This window comes from Petaurus breviceps, unplaced genomic scaffold, assembly GCF_028583685.1.
Source record: "Petaurus breviceps papuanus isolate PSGF00001 unplaced genomic scaffold, PetGlider_PUasm1.0 91041, whole genome shotgun sequence".
NCBI lineage: Eukaryota > Metazoa > Chordata > Mammalia > Diprotodontia > Petauridae > Petaurus > Petaurus breviceps.
In genome coordinates this window covers 20,689,123-20,708,107 of record NW_027187400.1, presented here as the reverse complement: position 1 = coordinate 20,708,107, position 18,985 = coordinate 20,689,123, and positions in this window count along the sequence as shown.

The following is an 18,985-nucleotide window of genomic DNA, read 5'->3' as shown; positions in this document are numbered from 1 at the left end:
CCTTCCCCCTGCCGTGCCATTTTCCTCCTTCAACACTAGAGAAAAGAGGGCAGAGAAGGAAAGAACGGGGATGGAGGTGAGAGACATTCGGGACCATTTTGTTCCTCCTCTGGCTAAGCTAAGGGCTTGGTTTCAGCCAGAAACTCCAGGTCAGAGAGTTTTTTTTTCTTTTCTTTTCCCTCCCCTTAACATTTAGTTCTGCTGATAAGAGTCCAAAGCCCCATGAGTTAGAAGCGAGAGAGAGAGAGAGCAGGTTAGAACCTGCTTGTAAGGAGGGGGTCTAGCAAACAGTGGCCCTCTCCAGGCGGCCAACTGCTCTCGGTCCTCCAAAGATGTGCTGTCGCCATCCCTGAAAAGTAAAGGGCACCCGTCTGTTTTAAGGCAATGTCTGTAATGTGTTAATGAACTCCAGAGACCAAACCTGACTCCTTGTCCCCAGGGGAAGGGAGAGTTGATGGGGGCAAAAGATCCCATGTGAAAGAAATGGCAAATGAGAAAGGCAGGCATTGCAGTAAATCACATGACAATCTCTTGTCACTTAAAGTTAACTGGCTCAAATTTCCTTTAGACAATGGCTACGAAGAAGGATTAATGATATTAGCTCACATTGTTTCTCTACAGAGACATGTAAAATGTCTGTATAGTCTATGTATGTGCATATATGTCTATATGTGTGCATAGAAATATTTTTATATATTTATACATTGTATATAATTTATATATTTATGGGGGGAAAGAGAGAAAAGGAGAGAGGGAGGGAGAGAGACAGAGACAGAGAGTAATTGGTTCATGACAGCCCTGCAAGGGAGATAGTATATGTGCTGTTATCCCCATTTCACTGATAAGGAGAATGAACCTCCAAAATCAGATAGTAATTAGAACTGGGGGTTGGCCTCAGATCTTCTGACTCTTGATTTAGTTTTTTTTCCCCACACAATGGAGCTAGTTTGGAATACTTCAGGATCCTTACAGAAGCTCAGAAGCCATTTAGTCCAATTGATAAAATTCCAAAAAATCTCCTTTGATAGCTAATGCTTATATAGCACTCTTAGGTTCCAAGTGTTTTATTTATGTGATATCCAACAACCCTGTGAATTGGGTGCTATTATCTTGATTTTACAAATGAGGAAACTGAGATTGAGAAAGTTTAAGTGACTTGCCCAGGGTCACACAGCTATAATAAGTATCCGAGGCAGGATTCAAACTCAAGTCTTCCTGATCCCAAATCCAACACTTCCTCCACTGTGCCACCTAACAACCTCTAGAAAAATACCCAATGAATTGTCCTCTAGCTTTTGTATAAAAGAAAGAAGTAAACTCACATTTATCATGTAACTACTATGTTCCAGGAACCATGCTAAGCATTTACAAATATTTTCTCATTTGATCCTCTCCAAAACCCTGGGAAGTGAGTTCTATTATGACCCTCATTTTACAGTTGAAGAAACTGAGTCAGACAGATGTTAAGTGATTTGCCCAGGGTCACACAGATAATAAATATCTGAGGGTAGATTTGAACTCGGGTCATCCTACCTCCAGGTCTGGCACTCTGTCCACTTCAACCCAGAGAAAGGGAACTGCATTAGCACAGCTCTCAGCACATAGTAGGTTCTTAATAAATGCCAGTTAACCATCTCCAGTTGTAGTTTTTTATTTCACTTTCTCAATAGTAAGTCTTTCCTGATATCAAGTCTAGACTTCATTCCTCCCTTCCACCCCAGGCTTCTCTAGGCTAATTACCCCAGTTGTCTTTTTTTTTTTTTTAAATCTTCATAAATTTCATTACAGTGGAAAGAGCACTGGGGACCTGTGGTCCAATCCTGTCTCTGATGCGTAAAACTTGTGGGATCTTGGGCAAGTTAACCTCTGTCTGCCTCGGTTTCCTCATTTGAAAAATGAAGGGTTTGGGGCCTCTGAGGTCCATTCCAGCTGTCTGTAAAATCCTGTTATGAACTCAAGATCTTTGCCAAACTTTTGGAGTAGCAGAAAAAGAAGCATTGTTCTTAGGGTGACCCTAACTTGAAGTCTGTAGACTAGTTGACTGAGTAGTGACTACATTTATTTTTAGAAAAACTTACATTTTTGTAACAAGATTCCCCTGCCCTGTCCATGTTGGGTAGGATAACCCAGCCATTTACTGGAGAAAGAGTTTCTGGGGATCCCCGGGAGGAGGGATCTTTCCTTACAGAGTAAAGTCTAAATTTGGTCATCTTTTGACCAAAGATAGTCTGCTGCTAATTCAGGGGGTCTGCTCCCTTTTAAGCAGGTATATACAAGAGTCTGGCTCTAGATTGTGCATGGGGCTGACACATGGACTGAACACTATTCCAGAGTTGAAAACAAGACCTTTTGTGCCCTGGCCAAGTGGTACAAATCATGTCCCCAAATCAACTTTTTAAGACAAATTCATTTGGGGGTGGTTGGGATGAGGGCAGGGTCAGGCCAGAGAAATACAGCCATGGTGGGAAGAAATGGTGCCATCAGGTAGCTTCCTATTTTCTTACTAAGCTTAGTTGTTTATGCTTCTGAGGACTGAAGTACCCTGTCCCCCAAATCTGTTTCCCTTCCCTCATTTTAGCTCTGCCATGTTGTTCTATATCTTCCTTATTTGGCCAAACTTGGAGTTCACCTACTGGTTCTTTCCTGACAGTGAGTCCTGAGAGTTTTCATTTCTGAGCTCATTATGAGAGTTGAAGGCAGTATGTTGTAGGGGAAAACATATAGGACCCATAGAAAGAAATCCTGGCTTTCAATCAGCCAGTCAATATGCATTTATTAAATATTTACTTGGGGTGGCTATGTGGTGCAGTGAATAGAGCACCGGCTCTGGAGTCAGGAGGACCTGAATTCAAATCCAACCTCAGACACTTAACACTTACTAGCTGTGCGACCTTGGGCAAGTCATTTAACCCCAATTGCCCTGCCTTTCCCCTCCAAAAAAAGCAGAAAAGTTTTTTTTACTATATGTTGGGTACTGTGGTAGGTGTTGGGGTTAAAATAGGCAAAAATGAAACAGTCTCTGGAACTTTTTGTATTCTGCTTGGGAAGGGGAGAGGGAATCTCAGTCTTCTAGGTGAGCACCTTCCTGCCTTGGGGGACTCCTCTCCTTATTGGTGACTGTTTCTCCCAGACCACTATTTCAAGAAAAGCTCCAACCATGCTTGACTCCATGGAGATCCTTTTCTTCTCTAATCGCTCTCCCTGTTCTGGGGCCATCAACCATGATCATAGCAGCTCTGCTATTATTCCATTGTTCCCATATTAGGTGTGCCCAGTCATCACCCTTATCCCCTCAAATGAGGTCATGTTTGTAAAACATTCAGTTGAGTGCCACACATAGTAGGCACTTAATAAATGCTTGTTCCCTTTCCCTCCCTGTCCACAATTCCCCCTTTGTGTGCTGTCTACCCTGATATAATGGAAGCTCCTGAAGGTCAGGGACTGTCTTTGCTTTTGTTTTATTTATTCATTCATATACATTCCTATAACAAATATCCAGAGATGAATGTGTGTATGTATATATTTGTGTGTATATACAATGTACAGTGTATGTAGATATATGTGTGGGTATGTAATATACACACATATATGTAGGTATCACATGTGTGAATATACATGTAGGTATTATACGTGTGCATATACATACACACATACATACATACATACATACATACCTGTCTGTGAATGGATGGTGGTGATGGTCATGGTGCTGAAGCTGAGCCTCAAAGACAGCCAGGAGTTCCAAGAAGCAAAGGCACAGGAGGGAGAGCAGTCCAGAAAGGGGGACAGAACCTGTGCAAAGTCCTGGAATTGGGATATGGGCTGTCACACAGGAGCAGCCAAGAACAAGTCATATCGACTGAACTATAAAGCATAGAAGATGGTGGTGAGCAATGAATGAAGCCGGGAAGGCCTATGGCCAGCTTTCAAAGGGTTTTAAATGCTAATGACATTTGTATTTTATTCTACAGGAAAGAGGGAACCAGTGACAACTTTTTTTTTAAGCAAGGGTGTGACATGGTCAGATTTGTTATAATAATAATAACTAGCATTTCTGTTTAAGGTTTGTAAACCACTTTACAGATACTGTCTCATTTGATCCTTGGTCTTGGGGTGGCCTCAACTTGAAATTTGTAGACTAGTTGAGTGAGTAGTAACTATATTTGTTTGTAGAAAAACTCACCTTTTTATAACAAGATTCTCCTGGGCTTTGACTTTCCCAAACCAAGCCCTGTCCATGCTTTTAAGCCAAATTCATTTGGGGGTGGTTGGGATGAGGACAGGGCCCATTTACTGGTTGTTATTACCCCCATATTATAGATGGGGAAACTGAAGCAGACAGACAAAGATAACACGTAAGTGGTGAAGGGCATACAGGGCTGGATCTGGAGTCAGGAAGATTGGAGACCAGCTGTGTGCCCTTGGGCAGGTCACTCAACCTCTGTCTGCCTCAGTTCCCTCAACAGTAAAATAAAACAAAAATGAAAACAAAACACCCCCAAACCACCTTCCTCCCAGGGTTGTTGTGAGGATCAAAAGGTAATCATATTTGTAAATATGTACCTGGAACATGGCAGGAGCTAAAGAGATGCTAGCCATCGTTATTTTGTTATCAATATTATTAATCATCATCAATAGTAGTAGTAGGGGTAATATTATTAGTAGTAGTAATAGTAGTATATAGAAGACAGGAGGTAGAGAGACTAATTTGAGTCTCAGCTGTGCCAGTCATTAGTTATATGACCTTGGACTAGTCTGTACCGTTCTCTGGAACTCAGTTGAATTAGGTGATCTCTGGAACTCTGATATTCTGTGTTTCTCTGGTGGTCATCTACCCATTTTCACAGAACTTCTACTGTGTTCAGGGCAGTATGGAGGATACAAAAGAATTAGAATACAAAGTTCCTTCCCCCAAGAAGCAAGGATACAAAGTCCCAGTGTTACTGTTAAATGTTATTTCTCACCCAGAGACACAGCATGATCTCACAGCAAGGGAGTAGGATTTGAAGTCAGGTCAGTACCTGCCTCCAACAAATCCTGATTGCGTGTGTATGTGTATCTCTTATCATCTCTCAGCGTCCCCCAAGCAACCCCCTACAGCTTTAAGCTGACTCAGCCTTCCTAGAGGAATGTCTTAATCTGGGAGCTTCCTGTAATCAAGCAATCCTGCCTACTATGTCCCAGGTCCTGTGCTGAGGATACCAAAAGAGGCAAAAGATAGTGCCTGCCCTCAAGGAGCTTACAATCTAATGGGGGAGACAAGAAGCAAGCAAATATATACACAGTAAGCTAGATATAGGATAAATAGGAAATAATTAACAGAGGAAATGCACTGGAAATCAGAAGGGTTGAGGATGGTTCCAGTAAAAGAAGGGATTTTAGTTGGGATTTAAAGAAAGCCAGGGAGATCAGTAAGTGAAGCCAGCAGGGGACAGCCAGAGAGAAGACTGTCACAAGAAAAAAAAATTAAGAAAATGCAAACTAGATAATTAGCACCTACTACCTGAGTGACCTTGGAAAGTCACTTTGCCTCTCTGGGTCTCAATTTCCTTCTCTATAAAACAAGGTTAGAATAGATGGTCCCATGGGGTGGCCAGCTAGCACAGCGAGTAAGAGCACCGGCTCCAGTGTCGGGATGACCTGGGGATCAAATCTGGGCTCAGATACTCAGCACCCCACCCAGAAATAACTGGCCGTGTAACCTTGAGCAAGTTACTTAACCCCGATTGCTTAAAAAAAAAAAAGAATAGATGGTCCCTAAGGTATACTTTTTCTTTGGCTTCAAAAGCAAGTATGTCCTGCTTACTTGCTGGGGGTGTGGAGGTGGGGGGGAGTCACGTAGGAACAGGCAAAATGTGACCAAGCTGACAAGGGAGGTCAAGGATAGGGAATATACAAAGCTGCGGTGAAATTTTGAAACTTAGAAAACAGGTTGTGTCAAACTAATTGTCACTATATTGATACCCTGACTCATTTTCTGGCACTAGCCTGAGTCATAGATTTAGAGCTGAAAGAGACCTCAGAGATCATCGAGACCAACTCCTTCATTTTGTAGCTGAGGAAACTGAGGCCTAAGGAAGTTAAGAAAATTGCCCAAGGTCCCAGGGATTAATAGTGTCACAGATAGGATTTGAATTCAGATCCTCTGACCCCACTGTATCATTGAACTCCTACAACCATTTCCTAACTCAATCTCAACAGTTTCTTGGATTTTGGTCCTTTGAAGAAGGCATCACTTTCACCAGAGGGGCCATCTCCAGTTGTCCTGATCGATATCTGGCCACTGGAGCCAGATGACTCTGGAGGAGAAAGTGGGGCTGATGACCTTGCACAGCCCTCCCTCACTCAAATCCAATTCACTTGCAAGTCATGACATCATCTTCCTGATGTCATGGTCCTCTTTGAGAATGAAGGATAACAACACACATCAGTTTAGCCAGACCTTTGGGTTCACTAAGAGCCTGATTCAGACCCAGCCCCTTCTTAGGTATTACCCTTCTATTGTCTCATTCATTCTCTAATCACCTATATACACCAGGCTCCCCGCTCCTACTCCCCCATGATGCTATATATAGTTTGTACCTCAATCCCCCTTTGCCACCTGATTTTCCAAACTCTTGGAACTGATTCACTCAATCACTTTGCATGCATTTGTGAATCACCTCTTATGTGCTAGGCACTGTGGGAGATACAGAGCTAGCAAACATTTTGTACCCTTCGGGAGTTTATACTTTTATGGAGGAGATGATATACAAACAGGAAGCAAAGAACGTGAGTGTGGTTAGACTTTGGGAGCTAGAGGAAGACAGAAGGGCCTGGCATGCCAAGTCCATGGGGTCATGAAGAGTTGGACGTGACTGAGTGACAAAAGAGCATAATAGAAGTCCATATGTGAGCCAGTGCTATCTTTAGATAGGAAGGATTCTGGGGAGGATCACAGAGTCACAGAACCTCTTAGCTGAAACCCTAGAGGTCATTTAATCCAATTAATACCCATAAAAGGATCCCCTTGATGATATGCCCAACAAGTAGTCATTTAGCTTGAAGTCTTTCCATGAAGACAAATGCTACTTTTAGAGATGGCACATTTCATTTCTGGATAAGTCTCCTTGTAGGAAGTGGCTTTTCTTACTTTAAGACCATATTCCCCCATTTTGGGCTTCTACCTTTGTCACTCCTAGTTCTACTTTCTGGTAACAAGTGATTAGTCTAATCTCTCTTCTATATAGCAACCCTGTAAATACTTGAAGACAGTTTTCATGACCCCTTCTCCCTCCCCGCTCCATCCTAAGTGTTCTGTTTTCCAGGCTACACATTCCTATTTCCTTCAACAGGTTCTTGAGTGGAATAATGTTAAATTTCATCACCATCCTGATAACCTTCAACTTATTAGATGACCTTCCTAAAAATGGGGTCCAGAAGTAATCATAGTACACCAGATGTAGTCAGACTAAGGAAGAAGACAGCAGAACCATCACCTGTGAGTTGAATTTGAAGTGATATATCCATTTCTCAATGAATATCACCCATGTGGATTTTGGGATTGAGAGCTGGAAGGGACCTCAGAGGCTATCAGATAGTTCAATACCTTCATCTTACAGCTGAGGTCTAGAATCACTAAGTGGCTTGCCGAAGGTCACATGGGTAATATGTGCCCTATCTCTGATGCTCCTACATGTGTGACTTTGGTTAAGTTACAAATACCTCTGGCCTCAGTTTCCTCATCTGTAAGATGCTGGAGTTGAACAAGCTAGGCCCAGGCCCCTTCTAGCTCTAGCTCTCTAATCCTATATGGCAGTGCCAGTCATAATACTAGGGTCCTATGACTGTAGGACTTAGGCACTTTCCACCAGACCACCATGTTCTTTCACTTTGAGGACATATGAGTAGAATGACCTGGCCAGAGCAGAGGGTATAACATCCAAGGAAGTAGATGACTTTAAATAGTTGGGGTGGGGACCACATTATAAAGGGCCATAAATGCCTGACTAAGAAATCTGTTGCTAGTATCACGAGCCAACGAGGGAGTAAGATGATGAAAGTGACATTTTAGAATGATTAATTTGTTGGCTATATACAGGAAGGATTGGAAAGGAGAGAGGAGAAAATAACTTCCAGGACCTTAGCCAATGAGTTTGTGCTGATGGAGAAAAGATCTTATAACCTGGGCTGTTTGGTTTGATTAATATGACCTTAGCTCTAGGGAGAAGGTCATAAAAAGCACCTATAAGAAACAAATAAATTGAATGTACCCAATTGCATTTTTTAAAATATACTTAGTATGTATAGAGAATTTTCCCAATATTGGGGAAGATTTTCTGAGAGGTCCAAATCTGTGATTTCATTGGTATAGGAGAATCCTGGTATGGAAATGGCTTTCCCCATATCAGCTCAATTGTTCTTCCATGTCAACCCCATCCCTCCCATGTCTCCATACCACTCTACCCTCCTTATTTAATTTTTATGTACATACTCCTATATCTTCCTCCCCCATAGAATGTAAGCTACTTGAAGTTAGGAACTATTTGTTTTTTATATTGGCATCCCCTGTGTCTGGCATATGAATGAACATTGGCTCTCAGAGAGTTGCTAGGAGTAATGGGAGGTTCAATGACTTGTCCAGGGTCATACAACTAGTATCAGAAGAGGCAGTCCTTGAACCCAGATCTTGACTGTGAGGCTGATTTTCCACCCATTACACCATGCTGCCTCTCATTGTGGAATGTAAAAGTTTAAATTAGACAAGCTCTGATGATTTCTTGGGAGCTGGGATAATAATACCTCCTAATAGATACCTGGTCATTTTTGTCTTTGTCTATCTTTTAGCTTCTAATAACTATACCAAATTTCCCATACAGCCTTCTGTGTTGTGTGCACATCTTCTGAGAAGATGGTCCCTCAGGGTGACATATCTCTTTAAAGTGCCTTCCACTTCTATGGCCATAGGGTGGTAATGCTGCACCGTAAAAAGAGTTGGCTTTGGTGCCTCCAAATGGTTAGGGTTTCTACCACAAACTCATGACCCATGATAAAAAGGGCTTCCTCTGTGTATGAATTTAAGTGAATCACCATATATTAATAATAACAGATGGAAGATTGCATCAATATTTAGCTGGTATGTGCTACTTTAAAAACCAAAACAAACAATTCAGCATTATTCCAAACCTTTATTACAGAGGCTTGAAAACAAATCAGAGGAAAGAGGAAGATGTGGAAAATTGCTGGTCATCTCTATGGTTGCAAGAAGACCAATGCAATGACAACACAAATGTGAAATGGAAAATTTGCAAATTTTTAACATAATGAGCAACGGAAGTTATGTTATTGAGAGGAGGTGCCTCAAACTCTAGATTCTATGCAAACCTAGAAAAAATGGGGACTGGATAAGACCCATAACTATTGACTTAGTTACTCCACAGTATATAATTACTAGCGAAACACTTTACCAGCTTCCTCTCAGATACAAGCCTGAGCCACAGACGTACCTTTCTCAACAGAAGGCATCTTGTATTTATTGTCAAACACAGTGACTCTTCCAAATATAGGCCAATTATGTGTTTATATACTTTATTCAAAGCATTCACAACTTGCATAAGTAATGTATGTATACATAAAAGCATATATGCATATGTCTTCTATATTTTGAGGGGGGAGGAGATTTGGAGCATGTAGAGTTAAAGTGTGTGTGTCTACATATGCCTGTGTGTGTGTGTTTATATAGTGATGAGAAAAAAATTGTATTGACTGGGAACAAAAAAGGGTTTACCAAAAAGTTCCAAAGATAGAAGGAGTAACTAATCATTAATTAGATAACAAGCTGTCCCAAAGCTCTGTAGCATATTACATCTTTACAGATCATTACAAAGTCTCTGACTCATTTCTTCACTTACAGCTTCTTCAAAGATTACAAATGTATGAAATAGATATCAAGATAGAATGTTAGAATACCTAATGTTGTCATGGAAAATTGGTCTCTAAGACCTGTCACTAATACAGTAATATCAAGAACATTTGATATGAAATGTGTCACCTTTCAGGGAGACCATTTAAAACTTGAAGAACCAGATTTTTAAGGACATTACAGGCCCAAGCAAACTTTTACGTCAACCGATGTGCCTGATATCGACTTCTTTTCTTGTTCTCAAGCTCTCCTGCCGAACAAAGGGACTTACTTATCTGTTATGTTACCCCAGCAAAGCTGTAGTGTTGTCAAGCCCTTTTAGCACACAGTCACCCTTGGCAGGGCACTGAGAAGATATTAAGCTATTTCTGTGATGAGCAACAGCTTTAAGCTGGAGAATTGCAAAGAACTTCAGGACTCCTCAGGAAGTTCTGAGGAACTTCTTTTTCTCAAGCAGAGAGAGCTGTAGAGACAACACAGTCTTGAAAACTTTCCCCACTCATACTGTAAGCTAACAGCAAGGCAATGCAGCCTTTCCCAAGCCAGCTCTTCAAATAGCAGAGGATTCTATTCCCCACCCCGGCCCCCAACAGCTCTCAGCAAAACGCCTCTTTCTTCACAGGAAGATAGCTTAAAACAAAACATAGAAAAGTCCTTCTTTCCCCCCTCTTCTCTCTTAAGACCTAGAGAACCATAAAGGAAAACAAATGTGGCTCTGAGAAGTTTCCCCTCTCTCAGACTATAAACAATACTAAAGGGCAACGGACCTAGTCCATCCGTTCAGTAGGAGGAGGAGTCTACTTTTCTTCAATCAGCTGCTAGCAGCCACAGTGCTCTCTACATCACAGTTCCCCATCAGATGCAAAACCTGCCAGTCAGCTGTGCCCAGCATGATCATTTCTATATCCTGTCTTCTTTAAGCTCCTATTGTCCTGTATCTATCGTCTCCAGCTTTTTCTGACTCCTGTACTCAGCTTCTTTTCAACATCTATCTACTACAACATCTCCTCTCTTTAATCTTCTCTTATACCTTGATGTTGCTTGAAATCAGGGCTTCTTTTCATTCAGTGCCTTAAAAGAACCTACCTTCTTTCAGGTGTGACCCCAGTAGTCCTTATATTTTATTGTCTCATAGTCACCAGGTAGTTATTTGATTTGCAGTTTCTCAGTTATAGCTTTAAAACCCTGAAAACAGCCTTAAGTAAAGGAATGGGTGCCCTGCAATGCCCTGCAGTCATCCTGACCTCCAGTGAGGGCTATTATCTCCAAGAGAGACTGTTCTGTCTCCAGTCTTCTAAGGATAGTCCATGCCCCTTCTCAAACACTTTTATCTGCTGGGTCATGTTGCTTCCCATGCTGATTTTATCAGCTTCCAATGCACAAATGTACTTTTTTTCCTGCTCCTTTTAGCAAACAAAATACCTATAGAACAACAGTACAAAGTATTCACAGAAACACTAGAAACTATATACCATATAATAGAAGATACAAAAATTTAGCATCTACTAAATATCTAGCAAGTCATAATAACCTGTTGGCTAAAATTATACATTGGGAGCTATAAATTATCAGAGAATTAGAATCAGAGAATTATGAGAGACAAAATTAGTGCCCACAATCACCCAGACATAGCAGTGTAAGGATGATTTTGGGGGGAAGCAATCAAGGTTAAGTGACTTGCCCAGGGTCACACAGCTAGTAAGTGTTTGAGGTCAGATTTGAACTCAGGGCCTCCTGATGCCAGGGTCAGTGCTCCATCTACTGTGCCATCTAGCTGCCCCTTTTTAATGGATATCCTCATAGCAAACATTCATCATTTCTGAGCTTTCAAAATATAGAAACCTAGAAGAAATTAAAATCACTTGGGAAAAGAATTTAAGTACATTTCATCCTTATATCCCTGTCTGCTATTGGGATTGTCCCAAAGATGTCTTCAGTGAGCCTACATAAGGAAACATCCCCACAGGCATCCAGGTGGCACAGTGAATAGAGTGCTGAATTTGATGATGAGGAGAACTGAATTCAAATCTAGCCACAGCCACTTACTAGTTGTGTGACCCCAAGCAAGTCACCTGTCCTCTTTTTGCTTCAGTTTCCTTATCTATAAATTTGGGATAATAATGGCACCTACCTCCCAGGACAGTTGTGAGCATTAAATGAAAACACATGTAAAGTGCTTGGTAAACCTTAAAGCACTCTAGCAATGCTAGGTATGATTCAATTATAACAAGAAGTTATTTTATTTGTTTGGGCAAAATAGTCCATGGGACATTAAATATGAATGAATCATATCAGGATAGCAACTCGTCCTGGAACTATGTGGTGAGATTAATAACAAAAATGCTAACAGGGAAAAGAACGATGAGATTATATTCTCATTGATGATAATCATATGCATTCACATAATGCTATAAAGCGAGTGTAGTGTATGTGATGTATTATCTCACCTGCTAAAGTCAAAGGTGGCATAAAAATCAGAGAATGATAGGGATGGAAAGGACTTGAGACATCATTTGTTCTAATGGTTCCCAGGCTGTTAGCCTTGGGCCCCCAAGAGGGAGTTAATCTCGTAATAGCAGCTAATTTTTTTATACTGAATTGAGAGACATGACAACTGGTATACAGAAGGCAACTGTTGTTGCATTGGCTTCTGCTCTAGGTGGATCATATCTGGGGTATTAGGCCCAGTTCTAGGCACCATATTTTAAATGTTGATAAACTGGAAAGGATTCAGAGGAAGATTATCAGAATGGTGCAAGGGCCTATGAGGATCATTGGAAGGAACTGAGGATATTTTGCTTAGGGAAGAGAAGACTTAGAGAAGAGAAGAGAAGGAGAATGTGAAGGGCTATCGTATGGAAGAGGGATTAGATTTTTTTTTTCTGCTTGACCACAGAGGGCAGACCTAGGAGCAATTGGTAGAAGTTGGAAACAGGGAAATTTCGGTTTATTACTTTCAAATATGCAAATGGAGCTGTGTTCTCACTAATTTGAGTATTTTCCTCCAATGGCACAGAGCTCCATCCATCTATGCCTACCTATCCTGCACAGCTCTTAGGCATATATCATCTCATCAGTTTGCCACAGGGGATCCACCCAACTTGCTTGGAACCTTTTTGATTTTATCTGATGTTATAAGGATATCACTGGAGTACCTGGGCTATCCATTGGAAATTGTGATTTTGCTACATGTCTCCCTTCTGTCTCCTTTTCCTATCAGACATTTCCTTAATGACATCTTTTACTAATGTGCTCATTGAGAGTGGGGATTGTTTTTTTCCCGTTATTTGTATCTTCAGTGATTATCACAGTGCCTGACATACAGTGGGTGCTTAATAAATGCTTGTTATTGTTATTCATGTTTTCTGTTGGTTATACATTGTGGCTCTCTCACATTGATCATGTCCCTCTCCATTGTCCTCTGTGTGGTGATATTCATTTTTAATTTGTTGAAGGCTGTATATGGCAACACTGGTGAAATGCAGTATTAAAAAGATGAGCCATTGCTTTTAGAAGCATCACAGTCATTAAAGGAGTTTTGCAGTTTTCTGAAGGCAACCTACCCTTCTCTCCTTTTTAATTCTGGGCTCGACTAGTCCATTTGTGTGGAATAAGCTCCATTGATTGTTCATGAAAAGGCACATCATAATCTGAGCAATAGACAGTCTCCATCCACTTGGTCTTTGCTGTGGATGATTAGACCAACTTCGTTTGAGTGGCTACAGTTCTCTTCCAAGAGTTTTTGCAGTGATTCAGAACTCAGTGCACCAGCATCATGTCATCTACAAACAGGAATCTGGAAAACCTCATCATGAATGAGAAATCTGTCTTCAAATTGCACTCTTTTAAGGATTTCCTCTACCACAATAGTGATTACCCCTTCTGAAGGCATACAACTCCCTGTATGCTATTATGCCTTGGGTGATGTTCATGATCATTGAATAGGATTATTTCTCTTATTATGTCTCTCAAGGAATCTTTAATGACTTTGATGTATGGGTATGAAAAACCTTGTTGAAAGAAAGCTTATAAGATGACCTTTTGTTTTATCAAGTTATTATGCTTTTCCATAATCAATAGGACTGGAAAACCTTCCTATCAATTCATATTATCCACAAGTGGAATGGGCTTCCTTGGGAAGTAGTGAGCTTCTTCTCATTAGGGTCTTTGAGTGAAGTCTGGATGACCACTTGTTGTTAGGGGAGAGGGATCTTGCACAAGAAGATGGCCTCTAAAACTCCTTCCTACTATAAGTTTCTATGACCTTTGTAGGATTCTGGATGGTGGAATAGATAGGACATTGAGCTTAGAGTCAGGAAGACCTAGGTTCAAATCATCCCACAGACATGTAATAGCTGTGTGACTGTTGGCAATCACTTAACTTGTCTGTGCCTTAGTTTCTTCATCTGTAAAATGGGTAGGTTGGATTCTGTGACCTTTAAGGTTCCTTCCAGCTCTAAATCTCTGATTCTATGAGTTATTGCAAAGAATCCATGAGTCCATACAGGTACCAATCACTGATATGTCCATCTTTATTTAGTTCTACAAAATACACAGTTGCATGACTACAGCAGCTACTGTATAGAGGTCCATGAAGTCTTCTGGTAATAAAAAGTTCATAAGTAGGAAAGTTGGAAACCCATTACATAGTGTAATCCTTTTTTATAGAGGACAAAACTGGGTCCAAGAAAGACAAAGCAACCTACCTAAGGTCACACAGTGAGTTAGTAAATAGTCCTGAGAGACAAGGTCATGGTCAGCCTCCTGGTCCAACCCTCTGTCCACTATCCTAGGCTCCCTACAGTGAGGCTGATGACTTTACACAGCTCTGCTGCATTGAAACCTAATTTTTTCACCAGTCAAGATGTCACCCTCATGATGTCATTGGTCTTCTTCGAGAATGAAGGATGAACAACAGTCTCCCTCCAGCAAATGAAATCCATATGTTCATAGGATGTAACTGGAAGAGGTCTTAAAGACCATCAATTCAACAAGTGTGTAGTAAGAGCTTTCTCCATGCAAAGCACTACATTAGCCACTGGGGAATACAAAGACAGAAATATAAGCAATCCCTGCCCTCAGAGAGCTAAGATTATACTGTGAGAAGTAACACGTACATGGAAAAATATACAAGACACGTGTTCACAGAAAATGTGTCCAAGGGGCCATGTAGTACAGGGCAAAGGGTGCTGGATTTAGAGTCAGCCTGAGTACAAATTCCATTTCTGCTACCTATTATTTCTGTGACTTGGGGTAAATCACTTAACCTATTTAGGTCTCAGTTTCATCATCTATAAAATCAGATTAAGTAACCTTTTATAGTCCCTTCCAACTCTAGATCTATGTTCTCAAAGGATTTTCTATTGTTTTAAAAATGAATTTAATATTTTATTTTCCCCAATTACACATAACAATTTTTTTTTTGCTTTTTGGAGGGCAATTGGGGTTAAGTAACTTGCCCAAGGTCACACAGCTAGTTGTGTGTGTGTGTGTGTTAAGTGTCTGAGGTCGGATCTGAACTCAGGTCCTCCTGACTCCAGGGCCAGCACTCTACTCAGTGTGCCACCTAGCCACCCCAACATAACAATTTTTAACAATTGTTTTTAAAATTTTTGAGTCCCAAATTCTCTCCCTCCATTCCTTTCTACACCCCCCCGAAAAGATAAGCAATTTAATATAAGTTATATGTGTGCAGTCATGAAAAACATATTTCCATATTAGTCATGTTGTGAATGAAAACACAAACCAAAAAAACAAAAGAAAAATAAGAAAGTTAAAATAGTATGCTTTAATTTGCATTCAGACTCTATTAGTTCTTTCTCTGGAGATGGATAGCATTACACACACACGTTAGTTATGTTATACTGTTTGTTTTATTGATACAGTAATATTGATGTGCTACACTACAATATTGACTCTTAACCCAGTGATATCTAGAGACACAAGAGAACAAACAAGTGAGAAGGTCAGGAAGTTCTTCGTGTAGGAGGTGGCTTCTGATCTATGCTTTGCCGTAAGTCAGGGAGCCTACAAGGTAAAGTAGAGGAGAGTGAATGTTCTAGTCATGGGGCCCCCTCTTTTGAGCCTCAAATGTGAAGGCTTTTAAATACAAGCATCACTGGGTTGGATGTGCTGGAAGGACTTTTAACTCTTCCCTAGCTCCCTCAGGGATCACCTGGGCCCATTATAGCTGCCATCATTCCTACACCTCTCCACTTTAGACAGCCTGGCAACTGCTGTGCTCCATTCCAGGTCATGACTCAGATCCTGGGCTCAGATAAAGGGCAAGTGAAGCCCAGAGAAAAAATCTTGCCAGATGTTTGTTTCAGCTTTTGGTTTTGACCTTTATTTGATGGAACAGTCATTGATATATGTGTACTCACTTGAGATGTGATGTGAACTTGTTTGTTGTCACAGAATATGCCATGTAGGCTCATTTTAAATATAAGCCCTGCAGTTTACCATGCAGAGAGTGCTTCAGGTTTATCCAAGTCAGGGAAAGGCATGTTCTGTGCCCCTCCATGAAAGCTAAACCATGGGTACTTCTGTCAGGGCTAGACACAAGACCATACAGGATTGGAGAAGGGAGAAATTCAAGAAAGATGAGAGTGGGAGTGGAAGCGGAGATAAAAAAAAGCAGAGAGAGGTTTTAGAGTCTCAATCCATATGGTATCCATTTAGTTCACTCTCCTGTCACCTCCTTCCTCTGCCCATCTATGGAAGCTGAAAGTCCAAATATTTGTTGGTGGCCTCCAATATATAATAAATGCAGGACTTTGATATAAAGGATCGAAGTGAAGGGCAATGTCTGGTCCCATCTCACTTTTTTTTGGTCATTGTTCTTCCCTTTCCCCTTCTGATTAATTTGCATAAGATATTCCAAAGTAAAAGTACCTCATACCCACACAGTTACTGTAGTATTTTTCTTTTTTTTGGTAGAAGTATCTGATCTTCCATATCATGAAATAGATTTGAAGGCAAAGGATTCCTACAAGTGTTAAATGAGAAGCATGAGGAATTTCTAACCCTAAGTCAGATGGGACAAAAACATAGACCCTGAAAAGCAAGAGGGCAAGGTTCAAAAACAGATGAAATACTTGTGGGCTATACTTATATGCCTAGCTGTTTTGGATTCATAGATACTTTGGAACCTTTCCTATGGAGAAAAAAGTTTCATGTAACTAAGACTCTAAAAAAATTCCACATTTCCCTCTCATGGTGGGGGGAAAAAGTAATTTTGGGTTTTTCTGTAGTGTGATACTGTGTATGTGAAGGGCCTACTTCCCTTACCATAAGAGATGAAATGTAAGCTTCTGAGATGTAAACTAAAAAAAAGTAGATGAGATAATTCTTTCTCCTATTTTTATTTTATGAGACAGCACCTCATAGAACTTCAGCTGAAGCCGGAGATGATAGCACAAAGAAGCCCTAAAACAATGCGACCAGTAACACCTAGAAAAGACCATATGCCTAAGACAGACTAAACACCACACAAGGACAACAGCAAGCAAGTCCAGCAGGGATAGCATGAGGACTCACCAGAAAATACTGTAGAAAATCTGGAAAGTTTATTGAACTTTAAGCTTCATATGAATAAGTATATGGCAGCAGAAGGTATTATTTTGGCCTTAGGCTGTATTAAGAGAGAGATTTTATGTCCTGAACACGGTTGATGATGACCCTGATGTTTATCACATCAGGAACACCATGTTCAGTTTCGGGCTTCATCTTGGCCAGCCAGCATGAAGAACATTGTGGCAACTACTCAGTTCTGGAACCGTGATCCAATTAATCTTGCTGTTGCTACAATATACTCCCCATGGTTTCACTCCCCATCTGTGGAACTTTCCAAACCAAAATGCATCTCCCTGGCCACTGTTCTATATGTGCTGTGGTCCTGTTGTAATGTGAACTTTTTAATTAGTAAAGACTGCCTCCACTTTTGTATTTGTAATTCCAGGGCTAGTACAGTGCTTAGTAAATTATATGTTTTTAATAAATGCTTTTCATCCATCTATCCATCTATCCATCCATGCATGCGTTAACTTTTGCCTCTGCAATTTACTACTGGTATGAGTTTTGGAAAGCCATATCCTTTCTCTGGACCTCAGTTTCCTCATCTATAAAAGGGCTAGGTGACCTTTGAGATGTTTATTAGTTCTAAATCTATGATCCCACCATCAGCCATCACTGTTTTATCCTCCAAAATACTGAACTTTGAAATTCTTCTTTTTTTTTCAGGAGGAGAGTAAGAAGGCAATTGGGGTTAAGTGACTTGCCCAGGGTCACACAGCTAGTAAGTGTCAAGTGTCTGAGACTGGATTTGAACTCAGGTCCTCCTGACTCCAGAGCTGGTGCTCTATCTACCATGCCACCTAGCTGCCCCTTGAAGTTCCTCTTTCTGATCATAATCTTTTGCGAGCAGCAGGTAGCACATTGGCTTTAGAGTTAGGAAGACCTGAATTTGAATTCATCTCAGGCACTTGCTAGCTGTGTAACCCTGGGAAAGTCACTTTGCCTCTTTTAGTCTCAGTTTCCACATCTGTAAAATGGGGGTAATAATAACACCTGCCTCCTAGGATTGTTGTGAGTTTCAAATGAGGTCATATATGTAGAGTGCTTTGTAAACCTTAAAGAACTCTGTAGATGCCAGTTGTTGCTGTTATGGTTAACTTCCTAGTTCTCTTCCCCTCCCCTTTCATTCCTAAACCTATCATTTGTCCTCACCACGACTGAAGCAGGGCGATGCAGCGGAAAGGGTAATGTTTCTGGAGTGAGGGGATCTGGGTTCAAATCTTAACACTGATGTTTAATAATTGTATGAGCTTGAGTAGGTCGTTTAATCCCCTGTTGGCCTTACTTTCCTTATGGGAATCGGAATCCATAGCCCCTAAGGTCCCTCTAGCCTGATTCAGTCTTCTTCCACTTTCTTTCCCTTTGTGTACTCTATGATCCCGTGATACTGACTTTCTTGCTTTTCTTCATGTGTAATACTCCGTCTCCCAACTTTGTGTCTTTTCATTGCCTGGAATGCTCTCGCTCCTCACTTCTGCTTCCTGGCTTCCCTGACCTCTTCCAAGCTTC